A 17,540-nucleotide genomic window follows, 5' to 3' on the forward strand; every position below is an offset into this window, starting at 1 on the left:
GTCTTGTCTAGTGGTCAACTTCTCTCTGCAGCTAGCAGCTCTGCCTGACAAAGGGAAGGCCTATTCTCATGTGGGTGGGGGAGGGTAATGGGACCCACCTAAGTGGGGCATAGGACCCCCAAGACTCTATGGCTTTCACTCACAATTCATTGCCTGTCTCTTCACCAACCTGAGTCGCTTCTTTGTTTCATGTTTGTTTCTGTGTCTCTGAGATTATAACATAGCTGACAAGTTCGTTGAAGTCTTACTAAGGGTAGTATTAGTATTGTGCTCAACAGTTGACCTGGAGTATCTTTCCTAATCCTTTGAGAGAGATGCTGTGATTGTCTCCACTGTCCAGGCAAGAAAACTGAAGATTAAAAAGGTTTGGGGCCTGGCGCGGTGGTTCATGCCTGTAATTCCAACACTTTGGGAGGCCAAGGTGGTGGATCACCTGAGGTCAAGAGTTCAAGACCAGTTTGGCCAACATGGTGAATCGCCATCTCTATTAAAAATACAAAAATTAGGCCAGGTGTGGTGGCTCACACCTGTAATCCCAGCACTTTGGGAGGCTGAGGTGGGCAGATCAAAAAGTCAGGAGATTGAGACCATCCTGGCTAACACAGTGAAACCCCATCTCTACTAAAAATATGAAAAATTAGCTGGGCGTGGTGGTGGGCGCCTGTAGTCCCAGCTACTCGGGAGGCTGAGGCAGGAGAATGGCATGAACCCGGGAGGCGGAGCTTGCAGTGAGCTGAGATCGCGCCACTGCACTCCAGCCTGGGCAATAGAGTGAGACTCTGTCTCAAAAAAAAAAAAAAAAAAAAAAATGCAAAAACTAGCCAGGTGTGGTAGCACGCACCTGCAATCCTAGCTACTTGGGAGGCTGAGGCATGAGAATCGCTTGAACCCAGGAGGCAGAGGTTGCAGTGAGCCAAGACTGCACCACTGCACTCCAGCCTGGGCAACAGACTGAGACTCTGTCTTAAAAAGTAATTTAAGCAAAATAGATAAGTAAATAAATACATAAATAAAAAGGTTTAGTAACTAGCCCTGGCCAGTTGGGGCAGAGCCAGGGTATGAATCAAGCAGACTGGATCCACTTTATACCAATGGGGTCCCTACCACTGGGACTAGGTGATCTCCACCAAGCAAGAAGGACCTCCAGCCGGAAGCTCTAGACTACCAGAACTTAACTTCTCCTCCTCAAAGTGCAAGTTACCCAACACCCGATCGCATGCCTCTTGGTGTAGGGCCAGCTTGGCCTTTGGGTCCACAGAGCTCTTAGATCCTAGAACAGAGAGATGACTGATTTTTTTTGTGCTGTCACATATTGATTGTCTACAAGATGTATTTTAACAACACTACCTCATTTAATCCCACAACAATCCTACAAGATGGACACTATTTTCAGATAAAGAAACTAAGGCTCAAGGACATTAGGGGATGGGGTCGGGGGAAATTAGGGACTCAAATTTACTTGCCTCCCTCATGTCTCAGGGCCCTACGCTTTCCCCCACTGGCGCCCTTACCTTGGGGTAGGAGCTTTGCCTCTGCAAACTTGCAGCCCTTGTCAGTTCAGCCATATCTGCCCTTGGACTACAGGAGACGAGGAACTCCTTCCAGGCCATTCTAGAGGTCTTCTTAATCTTCATGTATACTCTTAATTGTATATTTGTAGTTTTAAAAATTCTCAGTTGGTCAAGGTGGCTCACATCTGTAATCCCAGCACTTTGGGAGGCCGAGGTGGGTAGATGGCTTGAGCTCAGGAGTTCGAGACCAGCCTGGGCAACATAGTGAAACCCCATCTCTACAAAATATACAAAAAAGTAGATGGGTATGATGGCATGCGCATGTGCTCCCAGCTACTCGAGAGGTTGAGGGTGGGAGGATTGCTTGACCTGGGAGGTCGAGGCACTGCAGTGAGCCAAGGTCACGCCATTGCACTCAGCCTGGGTGACACAGTGAGACCCTGTTTCAAAAAATAATCTTTTTCCTTATGTGTACTCTCTAGAGCCACAAGAATGATCCAGATGACCCCAAAATCTTTAAATTCCTTTTGGTTGCCATAGGAACTAAGTAACACAACCATCTGAAGCACCATTTGAAACCTCGGTGCTTTACCCTCTACTCACCTATTGTCCCCATCCCTACCAGTGATCATCTGAGGATTTGTGATGCCACCACCTGTGATGAAGAATCCATGTTCTGTTTCCCTCTGACAAAGAGGCCATCCCTGTCTTTCTTGAATGATTTATCAACCCAACCCCAGAATTTCCAGATCCCGTTTCCTAGGGCCATCTCCAGTACCAGTTACTAATTCAGTGTAGATCTCAATAGAAAACAGACAGTACCTTCCATTCATATCATTCAAGGAGGATTTGTTCACAAACATCTTTTATACACATGTGAGTGAAATACAAGCGACTCATAAGGGATAGTGGTGAACCAGGGACTAGCGACAGGGAAGTTGCTATTACCACACTTAGGCCCAAAGGAATGAGAGGAACCCAGAAAGGAAGAGTTGGGCAGGGAATGTCATATGTTCTGTTCAAGCACGCGGCCAAGCCCGGGTTAGCTCTTACGGAGTAAACACATGCCCCCTCCTCCCTGCTTCCTTCCCATCTCCTTCTAGGGTTCCACATTGCCTGAAGCCAGAGGGCCAGGAGCCTACTAATGGAGTCCACACAGGCCAGCCTCAAGGACAGAAAACAAGCGGGGAAGGGTGGGGAGGGACGAAGAGGGACATTGAGGACACACCCAACACACTCAGAAACTAGAGACACCAGTGGGCACTGAATATGTGAACCTGAAGTTCTGGTAGATGTCGGGGCTAGAAATATGAATTTCTAAAACATCTGTGCAAAGATGGGTTTTAAGGTGGTGGGAATGGCATGAGATTCCCCCAGGAGATGCTAGAAAAGAGGTCTGAGATAGGATCTCTGGGCCCTCCCATAGTGAGAGCTCTGGAAGGGAAGAGGGCATGGCCAGGCAGGCAGAGAGAAACCAGAAGGGTATGGTTTCCTGAAAGACAAGTGAAAAGTGGTGTCTGAAAATGAGGTAAGTGATCAAAGGTATCACATACTGCTGAGATGTATGAGGGCTGAGATTTCAATGCCTGGTTATCTCCTTATCCGAGTCCTCCAAAGGGATAACGGGAACTCCTCGAGGTGGGGGCTGTGTTTTTTGAGCAGTGCATGGCCACAAGAGTGCACAAATGAATGAATGGGTGACTCCACCATCAGGGAAAGAGGGTGGGTGTGAGTCTGAACTTGAGAAACCCTTTAGGGAATGATAAAATAATAACTCCAAGAACCTCGGGACATGAGCCAGTCAGAATGTGTTACCTTTGCAGTAGTCAGGTCTTTGGAAAGTGACAGAAATCCAGGTACAACTGGCTCAGGCAAAACAGAGAATTAGTGGATAGAGGCTGGACTATCTCATATGTCTGGAAGGGCCTCCTGGACAACCTGAACTGGGAACTCACATACTGCCAGGAGTCTTCTCTCTCTTATTTCTGCTTTGCTGTAACTGATGGCTTTATTTTCTCAGACCGATGTCTTCCATATGGCAGGAAACATGACCTTAGCTGGCTATATCCCCACCATCTAGAACGATGCCAAGCACACAGTAGGTGCTCAATAAACATTTGTCTCATGAATTCATTGGCTCCAAGCTACACATTTGGCAAAGGACTGTTTCTCTTCCCTTAGTTCTAGTTCAAAATGCCACAGAGGAGGAACTCTAATTGACCCACCTTTGGTCACATGCTCACCTCTGACCAATCAACCATGGCCAGCAGGTGGGGTGACCCTCTTAGAATCAGACATGTGGGACAGGGGATGGGAATTCCAAAGAGTAGATGAGTGATCCAGTCCCCAGCAGGGAACAGTGGTCACCCAACAAATCCCCATTTTACAACTGAAAAAAATCGAGGCCATAAAGTTTAAGTATCTTTCCCCAGATCACAAGACCACCCAGAAGGAAAGAGTTGTACAGAGAATGCCACATGTTTAGCTCAAGCACTGGAGCCCAGGTCTTCTTCACTCTTGGCCCACTGACAGTAGGAAAGGATTGAAGGAGGAAAGGGCAAGACAACAGGAATTAACATGTTAGAACTTGAAAACTTGGGGGAAGGGATGTTGGATGCATATGGAAGATGGGGTGCATATGTCAACACATGGACATGTATGTTAGTGAACCTGCAGGAAGGGACAGGATGCCTATGTCAACATGTTGGCATGTATGTAAGTGAACCCGCAAGAAAGGATAGGATGCATATGTCAACGTGTGGGCATGTACGTAAATGAACCTGCAAGAGGGCCCAGGATGCATATGTCAACGCGTGCACAGGTACACAAGTAGCCAACAAGGGGTCTGGGAGACCAGTTAGGACTGATGGTGGATGTGGAGGGGGCACGGGATTGGGTGTGATACATAGAGTGAGGCTGGAACTTCATCCAGAAGAAACCCTTCTTCCCAAGGCATATTTGCATCCTGTTAGAGTCATAACGAATTAGAAACTTCTCAGCCCTCCTTCTTCTAGTTCTGGGTAAGGGTGAAGAGAGAAACAGAGGGAATGGGGCTGTGTTTTCACTCTGTGGGCGCTGAGCACTTTTGCTTTGGTGAACACCTTCCTCCATAAAAAGTACTGTAACATATACTGTACGATTGCATTGGTATAAAGATGAATATGTTGATATTCTGCACTAAAACATTTTATTCAACCTAAGATGTCACCTTTCCTCAGCTTTTAAAAAGAAATTAGGACATTTTTGTGTGTTCCTTAAAGTAGCCTGGGTGCTGAGCACTGCACTGACTAGATCTGATGGAGAAGACAGACCGGAGAGGGAGTGGCCATCACATTTTCCAGTGGGCTTTGGATCAGGAGCCACACACACATATAGGCAGGGGCTCTTGTTGTTTTGAAGGTATAGTGACTAGACGTAGTTCCTAGCTAAAGCCAGGAAGGCGTCTCCAAGTGTCCTATCAGGAAAACTGCTCAGGAAATAGAAAATGGCCCAGCACAGAGAACCATGGAATCCCTCAACAGGGCTCCTCTTCTGATGATCAAAGTATTTTGGACCTTGACTTCATGCCCTGTTTTGTTTTGTTTCAGGGTAATTGGTGGCTAAAAGTTGAGCAGGTAAAAGCATACACACAAAATATTAGAGATCAATACAAGGTGATACCATTAGAACAGGTTTTGGGGTCACATACCCTGTGTCAGGTTCTCTCCTAAGCATATTCCTGGGGTTGGCCAGCTTGATCCTCATACAAGTCCTGTGGGAAAGGTACTACTATTGTCTCCTCTTTATAGAAACAGTGGCACAGATCAGCGAAGCAACTTACCTAAAGTAACACAGTAAGTCAGTGGTAGAGTCAGAATTCAACCAGAGGCAGTTTGATCCCATGACTTGTGTTCACAATGTCTGTACTTTTCAGTACAGGGGCTGAATAAATAGTAGAGAGTGTTCACTCACCTCAGATATTCACTGAACATCTGCTATGATCTAGGCCCCAGGCTAGATGCTAGGGACACAGTAGTGAATGCGACAATCTCTGGCTGCTGGAAGCTTAAGGACTGAGAAGAGGAAACTAGAAGCTCAGTGTGATGATACTAGTGGGTTCAAAGAAAGCCCAGGAAGAGACCCCTAACCTAGATTTGGAGTATGGCTGAAGTCTGGACGAGGTAAGGAATAAGCAGAGACCTGGAAGTAATGTAGGATTTGGTTGGGAGAAGGGGTAAAAGGAAAGAAAACCATCTCAGGCAGTGATATGGTTTGGCAATGTTGCCACTCAAATCTCATCTTGAATTGTAGTTCCTATAATCCCCATATGTCATGGGAGGGACCCAGTGGGAGGTAACTGAATCATGGGAGCGGTCACCCTCATGCTGTTCTGACGATAGTGAGTTCTCACAAGATCTGATGTTTTACAAGGGGCTTTTCCCCCTTTTGCTCAGCACTTCTCCTTGATTCTGCCATGTGAAGAAGGACACATTTGCTTCCCCTTCTGCCATGATTCTAAGTTTCCTGAGGCCTCACCAGCCATGATGAACTGTGAGTCCCTTAAACCTCTTTCCTTTATAAATTACCCAGTCTCTCAGGTACGTCTTTGTTAGCAGCGTGAGAACAGACTAATACGAGCAGGAAAAAAAATAGCATCAACAATGGCACCAAGGCCAGAGGTAGCCTGGCTCATGTCGGGAACTGCAAGCTGCTCAACCGAGAGGAAGCTCGGAGGGAGAAGCAAGAAATAAAACTCAAAGGGTAGCCAGGACCAGCTCAGGAACGGCCCTGCAGGCCTGCTGGGTCTTTGGACTTTACTCTTTTCCCAGCCTGCAGCGTGGCTCCTTTTCTCCTTCCAGGCTTGGCTCAAATGTCACCTCTCTCATTGAAACCCGATTAGCCTGCAGCCTTCCACCACCCCCTACACTCTACAACCTCACCAGCCATATTTTTCTCCACAGGACGTTGACCATGTGAGATAGGTTTTGGCGGCTCCCCCAGTAGAAGCCCACAAGGGTGGCTGACTCATGTATTGCTCTTCCCGCCTACATCCACTGAACACACACACCTAGGGGTACCTGCCCCTTCCAGGGCTCCTCCTCACCGAGTACCCCTCTCCTCCCCAGAACAATCAAGTCTTAGGGGCCAAGCGAGCTGTGGAGGACTGAAGAATCCCCACCAAAGCTGTCTGTGTCCTAATCCTGGGGTGTGATGAATACATGATCTCACGTGGCAAAAGGGAATTAAGGTTGCTAATCAGATGACCATAAATTAGGGGGTTATCCTGGCTTGTTTGGGTGGGCCAGTGTAATCACAGGGGCCCTTCTGTGTGAGGGAGGGAGGCAGAATTGTCAGGGTCAGAGTGACGCAATGGAAGAAATCCTCCACCGGCCATAACAGGCTTTGAAGATGGAAGAGGCGGCGTCTAGAAGCCGGAAAAGGCAGGGAAAGAGACCCGCCCCTGGAGGCTCCGGAAGGAACACAGCCCTGCCAAGACTTTGGTTTCAGCCAAGCGAGATCCAGTTTGGACTTCTGACCTCCAGATCAGAAGATGCTGCGTCTACTTCCGGGTGTATGTTCTGCGGCTGCCCCAGGACTCACAGGAACTCAGGTACTTCCATGTTTGGAAGTCCTTAGACAAGGTGCCTACCAGGTACGCTCTTTCCTGCTTAGCGGGTGTGAATCCTCTGAACTGTATGCCAAGGGAGCAGCTGTGCTGAGCTGACCTGCACATACCAATCCCACAGTGGGGCAGAAGAAAAGCCGAAGAGACGGGGGCTCCAGAGACTGCCCAGAGGCCTGGCTCAGTGTGCTCCGTCCTCCCCACATCTGTCCTTGGTTTCCACTCACAGACCATGGTCGGCTGTGGGAAAATGGCCAGCCATCTTTTTTTGGATCTCAAGTCCCCCATCTGTAGAATGGGGAGCTTGGAACAGATGGTGTCAAAGTGCCCTTCAGAATATTACTTCCTAGGCCGTGCACGGTGGCTCACGCCTGTAATCCCAGCACTTTGGGAGTCCAAGGCAGTGGATCACCCAAGGTCAGGAGTTCGAGACCAGCCTGGCCAACATGGCAAAATCCTATCTCTACTAAAAATACAAAAAATTAGCCAGGTGTGGTGGCTTGTGCCTGTAGTCCCAGCTACTCAGGAGGCTGAAACAGGAGGATCACTTGAGCCTGGGAGGTGGAGGCTGCAGTGAGCCAAGATCATGCCACTGCACTCCAGCCTGGGCAATACAGTGAGACTCTGTCTCAAAAAAAAAAAAAAAAAAAAAAAAAAGAATCTTACTTCCTAACCCTTCAATGAAGAAGATAAACGAGTGGCAAACAAACACATAAAATATGATGAACATCATTAGCCATTAGGGAAATGCAAACTAAAACCACAATAAGATACCCCTGCACACCAGGCAGAGCCAAGTCTCATTTTAAAATGTTGTACTACAGTATATAAAAGCAGAGTCCACTAAATTGTGGTGGGTTACAGGGAGCCAAAGAAGAGAAAAGGTTTCCTCTTAGAGCCTGAAAACAGAACATTGAAACAACATTAACAAGAGTTTAAAGAAATAACTACGATGAAATTCCCACAGCACCTCATGCAGTCCCATGAAGTAAATTCTTGTTCCGCCGGATCTTGGATCCACATTCTCTGCTTTCATGAAGTTGTCTGCTTGTGGATTAAAAAGAGTCCTAGAAATCCTAACTCATTCCACTGTTACAATCTGAGAGCTGCTTAAGTGATGTCAGTTCAGACGCCTGTGCTCACGAGTCTATAAAATGCAGACAGTTGGAAGTATCTGGTCCAGTCATTTACCACCAGGCTCTAAAACTGTTCTTTTTCGTTGATGACACCAACTGCAGCCTATAGCTTAGAGCAGAACCTTCAAGCAAGTATCAGAGAAAACCAAACACTATCTGTAGACGACAGAGACTTCATAGCTGTGGTTAATTTTTTCTTTTTTTCTTTTTTCTTTTTTTTTTTTTTTTGAGATGGAGTCTTGCTCTGTCGCCCAGGCTGGAGTGCAGTGGCACGATCTCCGCTCACTGCATGCTCTGCCTCCCGGGTTCATGCCATTCTCCTGCCTCAGCCTCCCGAGTAGCTGGGCTACAGGCGCCCACCACCACGCCTGGCTAATCTTTTGTATTTTTAGTAGAGACGGGGTTTCACCATGTTAGCCAGGATGGTCTCGATCTCTTGACCTTGTGATCCGCCCGCCTCGGCCTCCCGAAGTGCTGGGATTACAGGCGTGAGCTACCGTGCCCTGCAGCTCTGGTTAATTTATTACTATAACCAATAATGTCAGAATGCAGGAGAGTAAACTTCTCTCTCAGGTGGTATCCATCAGTAACCAAGGAGGCAAGCAGATTTTACTAAAATGTAATACATTTCATAGTTTCTTTCCAGAATCAGGTATTATAAAACAAAATCAATAAAATTCACTTTCCAAATTTTGTCCTTCACAGTGCCCTTTCATATTCTAAAATAAATTGACAATTAGGACAGGAATTCTGCGAGGTTGAAACAATTTTCATAACAATGCCAAAATGTTACTTATGTTACCACGCAATGGGTCCGTCACTGCTATTTTCAAACGAGTTCTTTTAAACTATTTCACAACAGTCTGGATCTGTGTTTTTCCTGAGGGTGAAGTTCTGGGCAATGAGGGCATTGACAAATCGCCAGGGACTTCCCATAAAACACACATTTTCTAAAATATTTAATAATTCATTAATAACATTTTGTCTACATAACTTTAACCTGGGGAAGGCCGAGCATCTCTTCCAATCTGACAATTCTTCTCATGTAAATCTTATAATAGGAACACAATCAAACAAACCTAGCGTCTCTCTTCTCATAAGGTGGAAGAACAAATCTCTGCGATTTTCCAAGCCTCCTCTGCGAAATTATTGTAGGTGTAAAAGATATCCCGAAAATTCCTTTTCATTTTTTTTTCCTGTCTATTTTCGCAAGGCAACATCTAAAGAGTTGTCAGAGATTTAGACGCTTGATTAATATGTGCTCATGGGTGGCTGAGAAACAATCTTTGGTGACTCATTTAATTAAGTGATAAGAAAGCATTTAAAAATGAACAGACCCAAGAGTATTGAAGATACACGTCCCCATAAAAACTCGCACACAAATGTTCCTAGCATCATTCATGATAGCTAAAAGTGGGATCAATCTAAATGCTTATCACCCGATGAATGGAAAAACAAAATGCGGTATACCCATACAATGGAGTGTCAATCAGCCCTAAGTGGAAAGAAGCCCTGATGCATGCTCCAACACGGATGAACCTTGAAAGCTTTATGCTAAGTGAAAGAAGGGACAATAGTACAATAGTACAATTCCATTTATATGAAATGGCCAGAATGGGAAAATCTATAGAAACAGAAAGTAGATCAGGGGTTGTCAAGGGGTTAGGGGTAGGGAGAGAGTAACAGGAAGTGTGTGCTAATGAGCATGGGCTTTCCTTTTGTAATGTTCTAGAAGTAAATGGTGGTGGTGTTTGCAAACCCTAGCAATATACTAAAAACCATTGACCTGTACTCTTTAAAAAGGCGAACAAGATCTCGATTTCTTAAAAAGCCTATGCACACAGGAACTGCAAAATAAATAAGGGGCATTACAAATTAAACATAAAACACTATAAAGTATTCTGGTATGACACAGAATCTTTGCTATCCAGAATAACCTTTTCTGTTCTAGGCAGTGGTATCCATCAGTAACCAAGGAGGCAAGCTCATGAAACCACAGCAGATTTTACTAAAATGTAATACATTTCATAGTTTCTTTCCAGAATCAGGTATTATAAAACAACATGAATAAAATTCACTTTCCTCCAATTTTTGTCCTTCACAGTGCCCTTTCATATTCTAAAACAAACACTTAACTAGGACAGGAATTCTGCAAGGTCAACAATTTTCATAATAATGCCAAAATGTTACTTACGTTAACATGCAATGAGTCCATCACTGCTATTTTCGAACGAATTCTTTTAAGTGTCTCCTTTCAATTTCTAATGCAGTAAACATCAATAGCATTAGCCCACATAAACAAAAGCTCTTTGGGAAATCTCAGTAAGTTTTAAGACCGTAGAAAGCAAGGTCATACCTTAAAACGTGGCATTGATTGAGAAAGGAAGGAGGAGAAGAAATGGCAGAATGATACCATCTATGTGAATTAAAAGTGCCTACACGCAAAACAGCCACAGTGCTTTGTTAGAGCATTTTTCTAAAGGCACCCAAGACAAAGTGGAACGATGCCTGCAGTGGGAGAGGGAGGCCTAGGAGTGAGAAATCTCATTCAAAGGGAATAAAACGAGAGAGGGACCTCACAGAGACCCCCTGATCATGACCTGCCATGTACTGCGGAGTGTGCTTAACTCACCCTCTGCACCAGAGGCTTCCGCCCTCCCTCCCACAGAACAACAGCCCCCAGGTCCCCACCCTGCTGCAGCTGCAGTTCCCCAGGACAGAGCTGACGCCATCCAGAGACCCTCCCCTGGGCTCCCAGCATCATCTGGGAGGATTTTCTCCAGCAAACCCATACAAGGTGAGGAGCAGGGGTGAGTCTGTCTCCAAAGGAGCAGCATTGCAGGATAGGGAAGGCCGGTGGCGAGGCGAGCACACTGATCAGTCAGAGGCCACCGACATTGACTAAAGGACTGGGTCAGTTGCAGGCACAGAGCAGGAGCGCTGGCCGAATGGGAAGCACGACAAGCAATGCAGACACGGGCAGAAGGAGACAGAAGTGGATGGCGGGACCCACCACACCCTCATCCTGGTAAAGGCACATGTTCAAGGTGCATGCGTTGGACAGCCCTGTACCCAGGGTGATGGGGAGCGAGGAACAATGAACCCAGCAGCGACACACAAAGAAGCCAGAGTGAGAGGCCAGGATCCCAGAGAAGAAGGTTCTCCGAAGGCACAGAGCAGTCACAGGGTCCAATCCCACCGACACTGACCGAAGGGCACATGCTCCTTCACTTTCAGCCAGCAATGGAGATAGACACTCATCATCAACACCAAATGATTCCCCTGGTTTCCGCGTAACCAGCACTCCTGTCCGGAAACTTGCTGCTTGTCAAAGAAACATACCTTACTGTCATACAGTGTGGCTGTGACATTGCTCAGATGACATTTTTTTGTCACGAGCTGTCATATGACAACTTCTTTTTTTTTTTTTTTTTTGAGCGTTAGTAAAGGCTGTGCATTGTGCTGTACTCACACCCAGGGGTACGGTGAGGAACAAACGCAGCCCAACCCCTGCCCGCACACATAAGCCCCGTCTGGCGAGATGGCAAAAAATCACAGCAATGCTCCTGCCCTCTGGAATCCCATCTGAAACGCCGGCCTCTCATCCTATCCATCCCCTTTGGTAAGCAAGCCTCTCTGTGCCCACTTGGTCATCTTCCCTCTATCCCCCTCTGCTCTCTCCTCAAGCCCAGCCTCTGTCTCGGCCAAGCTGGTCCCCGTGGCCTTCATGGCCCCCAGCAATTGGCCCAGGATAGGCTTCTGCCTTGTAACTGTCCTCTTTGGGACCAGGGAAATGATTTGCAAGTCTCAGTGCTGAGAGAAGATGTGGGGCCTTCTTCTTCAAAAGTCATTAGACATTAAATGATTAATAATCATTTAATTAATAATTAAGGCAGCAGCAGAGCATTAAACCAAGCTCAGGGCCTGAAGCCAGCCCTGCCCCCTCTTGAATGTGGAGACAGGAGTTTATCTCCAACCTGGGACCCATTAACATGTCCTGTTGTGAGCAGGGGACGTCGTCAGCCTCATCACTAACTGCTCTGAAAGCAACCCAGAATCTCATCAGCCCCCCCGAAGAGTTTGCTGAAATTCATCAGAACAGAAATTGCAAACTGAAATGCAAGGTGAAGGAAAAGCAAGGGTTTTAGCTATGCATTTTCAAAATTAAAGTTTTAAAGAGTCCTGCCTGACCACAGATCTACATCCTAAATCCAAGAGCCCTTGGCCCTGCTGCAGTTGTCCTCGGTCACTCAAGGCAGGGATGGTGGGACAGGGTGGAGGGTTAGCCAGGGCTTGCTGTGGGCATCCAGAGGGCAGAGGCCTAAGGGCTGTGAGCTGTGCCCAGAGACACCACCTCGGGGAGAGATGCCTCACTCACCAGGCAGCCCCGGGAGTCCTGGAGGAGGCGGCCGCAATGGACTCCCTTTCCACTGTGACTTTCCTTAACCTCTGGTTTTATGAAAATCACGGAAGTCAGGATATTTGCTCAGAAAACAGGATATTTAATCAAGAACCAAGCAGTTCAAAGCATGGCCACAGTCATTGTTAAGAAGCTGCAGAGACACAGGCAAAAGTATGGCAGGGGAAAGAGATGGCCCAAGAGGGCAGGGAGGACACACATCCCGGAAAGGAGGCCCCCTCACCCAGAGCATGTCTCAACTGTAAGATACAATAAACCTTTTGGAGTTTCTCTTCAAAAGGTTTAGCCTGTTAACTTCCTTATCCTTTGTTCTCAAACTCAACTTTCTTGTTCTTCCTTGGCCCTAGTTACCGTAAACAGCCTAATCCTTCCCATCAGCTCTAATCCATAACTCACATCTGTTCCCTTGGTTATCTGTACCCATTGTTCCCCAGAAACTGCATGTCTTACATGCTCCACCTCTGTACCTCACGTCCCCCTCCCCTGCTATATTTAGGAAAATATGTACAAGTAGCCAATCGGGTCAGCTCAGACTGTGTGGTCCAACCCCAGCCCGTGGGGGAGTGACACAGAGATAGGGACTGTACTAAGGATAAAAACCCCCTGGTCTCCTTTGTTCTGTGTGCACTTGGGATCTTGATTGACACAAGTGACACCCTTCTGCCAAAGTAAATTGCCTTGCTGAGAGGATTAAACTTTTGCCTGAGTGTGGTTTTACTTCCTGGCACCGAGCATTTATTCCTGGAGTATTTTATATCCAACACAACCAATCAGAGACAGGAGCTGGTGGGTCAATATCCTAATTTTCAGTGCCATTTGCTATCACTCACTGCCCTCATCTCGCCTGCCTCACCCTCCCCAGCATCCGAAGCACCACAAGTCAGAAAGCAGTTGAATCTCAGGGTGAGAACAAAATCTGACACGTCCATTCATGATGAACCCAGAGGGCAAAACACTGTCCACCGTGGTTTAAAAGAGGCGGTCCTCTTCCCTTCCTGATGGAAAGAAGAGGCGTCACTGAGCCACAGCCGGGAGAACAAGGGAGGCCCAGGTACAGCCAACGCTCTCCTGAAAATTCAAGAGGAACCTCACACAAGCCTTCAGGAGGCTGTCTACAGCAAGTCATGGTTCTGCAATGCAAACAAAGTCAGGAAGAAAGAGGGAGGTTTGAAAACAATGCGGCCTTCCAGGCCCGAGTGAGAGGATGGGTCAGCCAGGCAGGAATGACCGTGTAAGTATCGCAGCAAAGGAGGCTGAGTGCTCCCTGCATCAAATCAATGCTCATCTGGATAATGAAGGTACACCCTCACAGGCCTCCAAGAAGGTCATCGGCAAAATGTCCCACTGATGGACAGACACCTGATCAGCACGGGGCAAGAGCAGAGGCTGCTTGAAGAATCTAAGGCAAACAAACAGAAAATCCACGACCTGGATAGAAAGTGAGAAATACAAGAAAGACCGGACACAATCCCGAGTTGCATTCCGAACAAGAATGCCACAAACCCCTCTTCATGGCACAGGGTGTTAAAAGAGCTCTTGCCACAGAGTCACTTGAGACACATTTCAGGGCAAACACACCAAGGAAGAGAGACTCTTCAACCAACCGTGTTCCTCCAAACAGCCCTGAGAAGTAACTCATCAGAGACTTCCCAAAAGATACCCTCGACCGCCAGAGTTCTGGCCCTACACCCACATGGGTGAGGTTTTCCTCCCACCACCAACAGCCAACCTGTGGGGTCTTTCTCTTCTTGCTGAAGGGGCCCAGTGTAGACTGGAGGCCTCAAGACTAGTTCCTAGGGCCATCTGAGGCCCTCAGTGCAGTACCTACCTCCTATTAGATACAGCTGAGGCCCCACCAATACATGCAAGAAACACTTCTCCTCTAAAGAGCTGGACATCAGAGGCTGCCCATGGTTTCCATGATTTCCATGCTCACACCAAGGCAAGGGAGACCACCACCCCACCGGGAGGAATTCCTAGGCCTCCTCCCCTTCCCACTTAGGGTTCTTCTTAAACATTCTTGAAAAAACACAATCCGTGCTTTCCCTAAGTAAGGACTTCCTTTTGCCTGAGCAGGTATATGCAGACAATAATCTGAGGTTTGAGATTTAAAAAAAAAATCCTTTTGACCACTGTAAAGATTGCCACCAAACTATTTCCTCCCACCACCAATCATAAGCCAAGCGACAAAGTCCTCATCCCTCACTGGGAAGCTCAACCTCAACTGGGGACTGCGCCTGCTGGGGAAGCCCCTCCACTTTGTCCCAGGGCTCACCTGGGGTCTCTCCTGACCTTGCCTCTGTGCTTTGCTGCAACCTTCACTTCTGCAGGTAAGTACACAAAAGGTACCGTGTCAGAGTATCAAAGAGGAACCAACCAGGTTCCCAAAATGATGGCGAATCCAGAGTCAGCCCAATCAACAGCTCCTCAGCATCCCTCCCTGGCTCTCCTGAGTTAGATTCAGGAGACTGGGGTCCCACCTGTGGAGGCTGGACGTGCTTCAACATTGGCTATGCTGTCTGTATACACAGCAAATGAGGGGACTCAACACTGCTAGGATAATCCACACCACAATCCTCTGTGCAGTGAGCCTGACTTTAAGAGAGGTATTCTTGGAGGCGTGTTTGCAATTGACTCCAAATCTGAAACCCCAGCACTGTGACCACGACACTCATGGAAAACCAGAATATCTGAAACGGTGATGACTTTCCACTCTGATTTGGTCTCATCATGCTGCAACCAACATTCTAGTATCATTATTTAGAGAGTCCCGGGATAATAGCCACCTCTGCAGAGAGCTTCTTCAATGCCTTGAAAACAGCCAGCAGCATTTCTACGGTGCACACACTTCACCCAATTCTGGACATCTCCACCTATGTTACCTTTTTCTGTGGCACAACTATGGTATCGCAAGGTGCTAATTGGAATCTTAAGCACCAAGTTCACAGGACCAGCTGCGCAAATGATGGCCCAGGTCTGCATGATCAGAAAGGAGGCTCCAATGGCCATGCCCAACACCACTGAGACATTTCTCCTAGAGTTCAACTCCATGCTGATTCTTGTAATAGAAAGATATTCCATGTGATACCTGGGGCCATAAACCAACTCAGGGCAAAAACTAGAACCCGCTTCTCTACGCCAAGGCATACAGGTGCTCCTTGTTGTACCAGCTGTGTTTCCAAAGCTTGCTTCTGGTGCTCTGTGTCATTCCTGGGACAACCTCAGCAAGGAGGAATTATTAAGCTGCTAAACTTGTGACTGAAGGGCTGCTCCGCAGCAAGCTCTGGAAACATTCAGAAAGAAAGTTTCTCCAAAATCTGGAGGAACATTTCTCCCTCCTGAGCAGGAACACTTCCGTGAATCATATGGAATTCCTGGGGAGATTTTAGAGCAGGTGTATAAGAAGTCAAATAAGAGAAGAGCCAAACCATCCTTAGAGGATGGTGCAACAAAGCAGCAGCCAAAATCAGTGTTAGAGACCCTCCTTACATCCGGGGTGCCAAAAGGAGGTGCCCACCCACTCCCAGGATCTTTTAGGCCACATCCTAAATAATGGAGACTTCAAATGCATCCAACTCTTCCACCTCTGTCTCCTGCTGGTCCTTCTCCATAAGACCCTTCTCCAATCTTTCCCCTGAATGAGGAACTACTAATTCTGAGGCTTATGGTTAAACAGAAACGTATTCACCACAAATGAAGATTACCTCAGGATCTTGCTCCCCACAAAATTAACTGTTTCATTTTAATTGTAGCTCATATTTAATAGTAAAGGACTGAAAGGTTTATGTTGCACTTAATGCTCTCAAAAACCTTTAGGATGTTTGTTTGTTTGTTTGTTTAGAGACAGGATCTCACTCTGTCACCCAGGCTGGAGTGCAGTGGCACAATTACAGCTCACTGCAACCTTGAACTCCTGGGCTCAAGCGATCCTCCCACTTCAGCTTCCTGCATAGCTGGGACTACAGGGGCATGCCACCGGGCTCTGCTGAATTTCGTTTCTTTTTTTTTTTTCGTCTCTCTCCTTTTCTTTTTTTTTTTTTTTTTTGTAAAGACAGGGTCTCACTATGTTGCCCAGGCTGGAATCCTTAAGGTTTGCATAACGAAAAACATGGTAAGAACCAAGTTCCAGTTGATCAGGCTGCCCCACCAGATTAAGGAACTAGAACTTTATATCCAATGGGGCTGGAGTTTGGAAGCCCTGTAGTCGTCGACTTTCCCTTTAAGCAGTGCACAGAAATAGGACGAGATCAACAAGGCCCAGAAGAGAAATCTTGCCAAACTTCAACACAGCAAATAATAACCACTTATCGAGGGCTCACTCCAATAGGAACATCACAAAGCAGCCGTTCTCAGTTGGGGGCAATTTTGTCCCCCTCTCACCTCCCCAAAGACATTGAGCAATGTCTGAAGACATTTTTTATTGGTGAAACTAGGTGGTGATGGGGTGGAGGGTGCTACTGGTATCTAGTGGGTAGTGCCAGAGATGTTGCTAATCACCCTGCAATGCACAAGTTAGTCTACAACAACAGGGAATGATGTGGCCCCAAATGGCAAGATTCCCCAGTTGGGAAACTCTGGTATGAAATAAAGGCACCTGAAACACGCGCCCGACCCCAACCCCAGGCATCCAGTCTTTATGTCATGATCCCTCTGAACATCTTAGTTAAGCTATTGCCTTTACTCCTAAGGGAAAAAAAAATATTTACACATGCATACACAGAAACAAAGCTTTGCAATTTTGGGGGGCCAGGTGACAGAGCAGGGGCCTTGCCATTGTGGACAAGCACCTCATTTTAAAATTCATCTTAATCAAAAAACTGCCTAAAGCCAAAAGGCATCAGCCTAATGGCTAAGGTCAGCATGACCATAAA

This window comes from Nomascus leucogenys, chromosome 2, assembly GCF_006542625.1.
Source record: "Nomascus leucogenys isolate Asia chromosome 2, Asia_NLE_v1, whole genome shotgun sequence".
Taxonomy (NCBI): Eukaryota; Metazoa; Chordata; class Mammalia; order Primates; family Hylobatidae; genus Nomascus; species Nomascus leucogenys.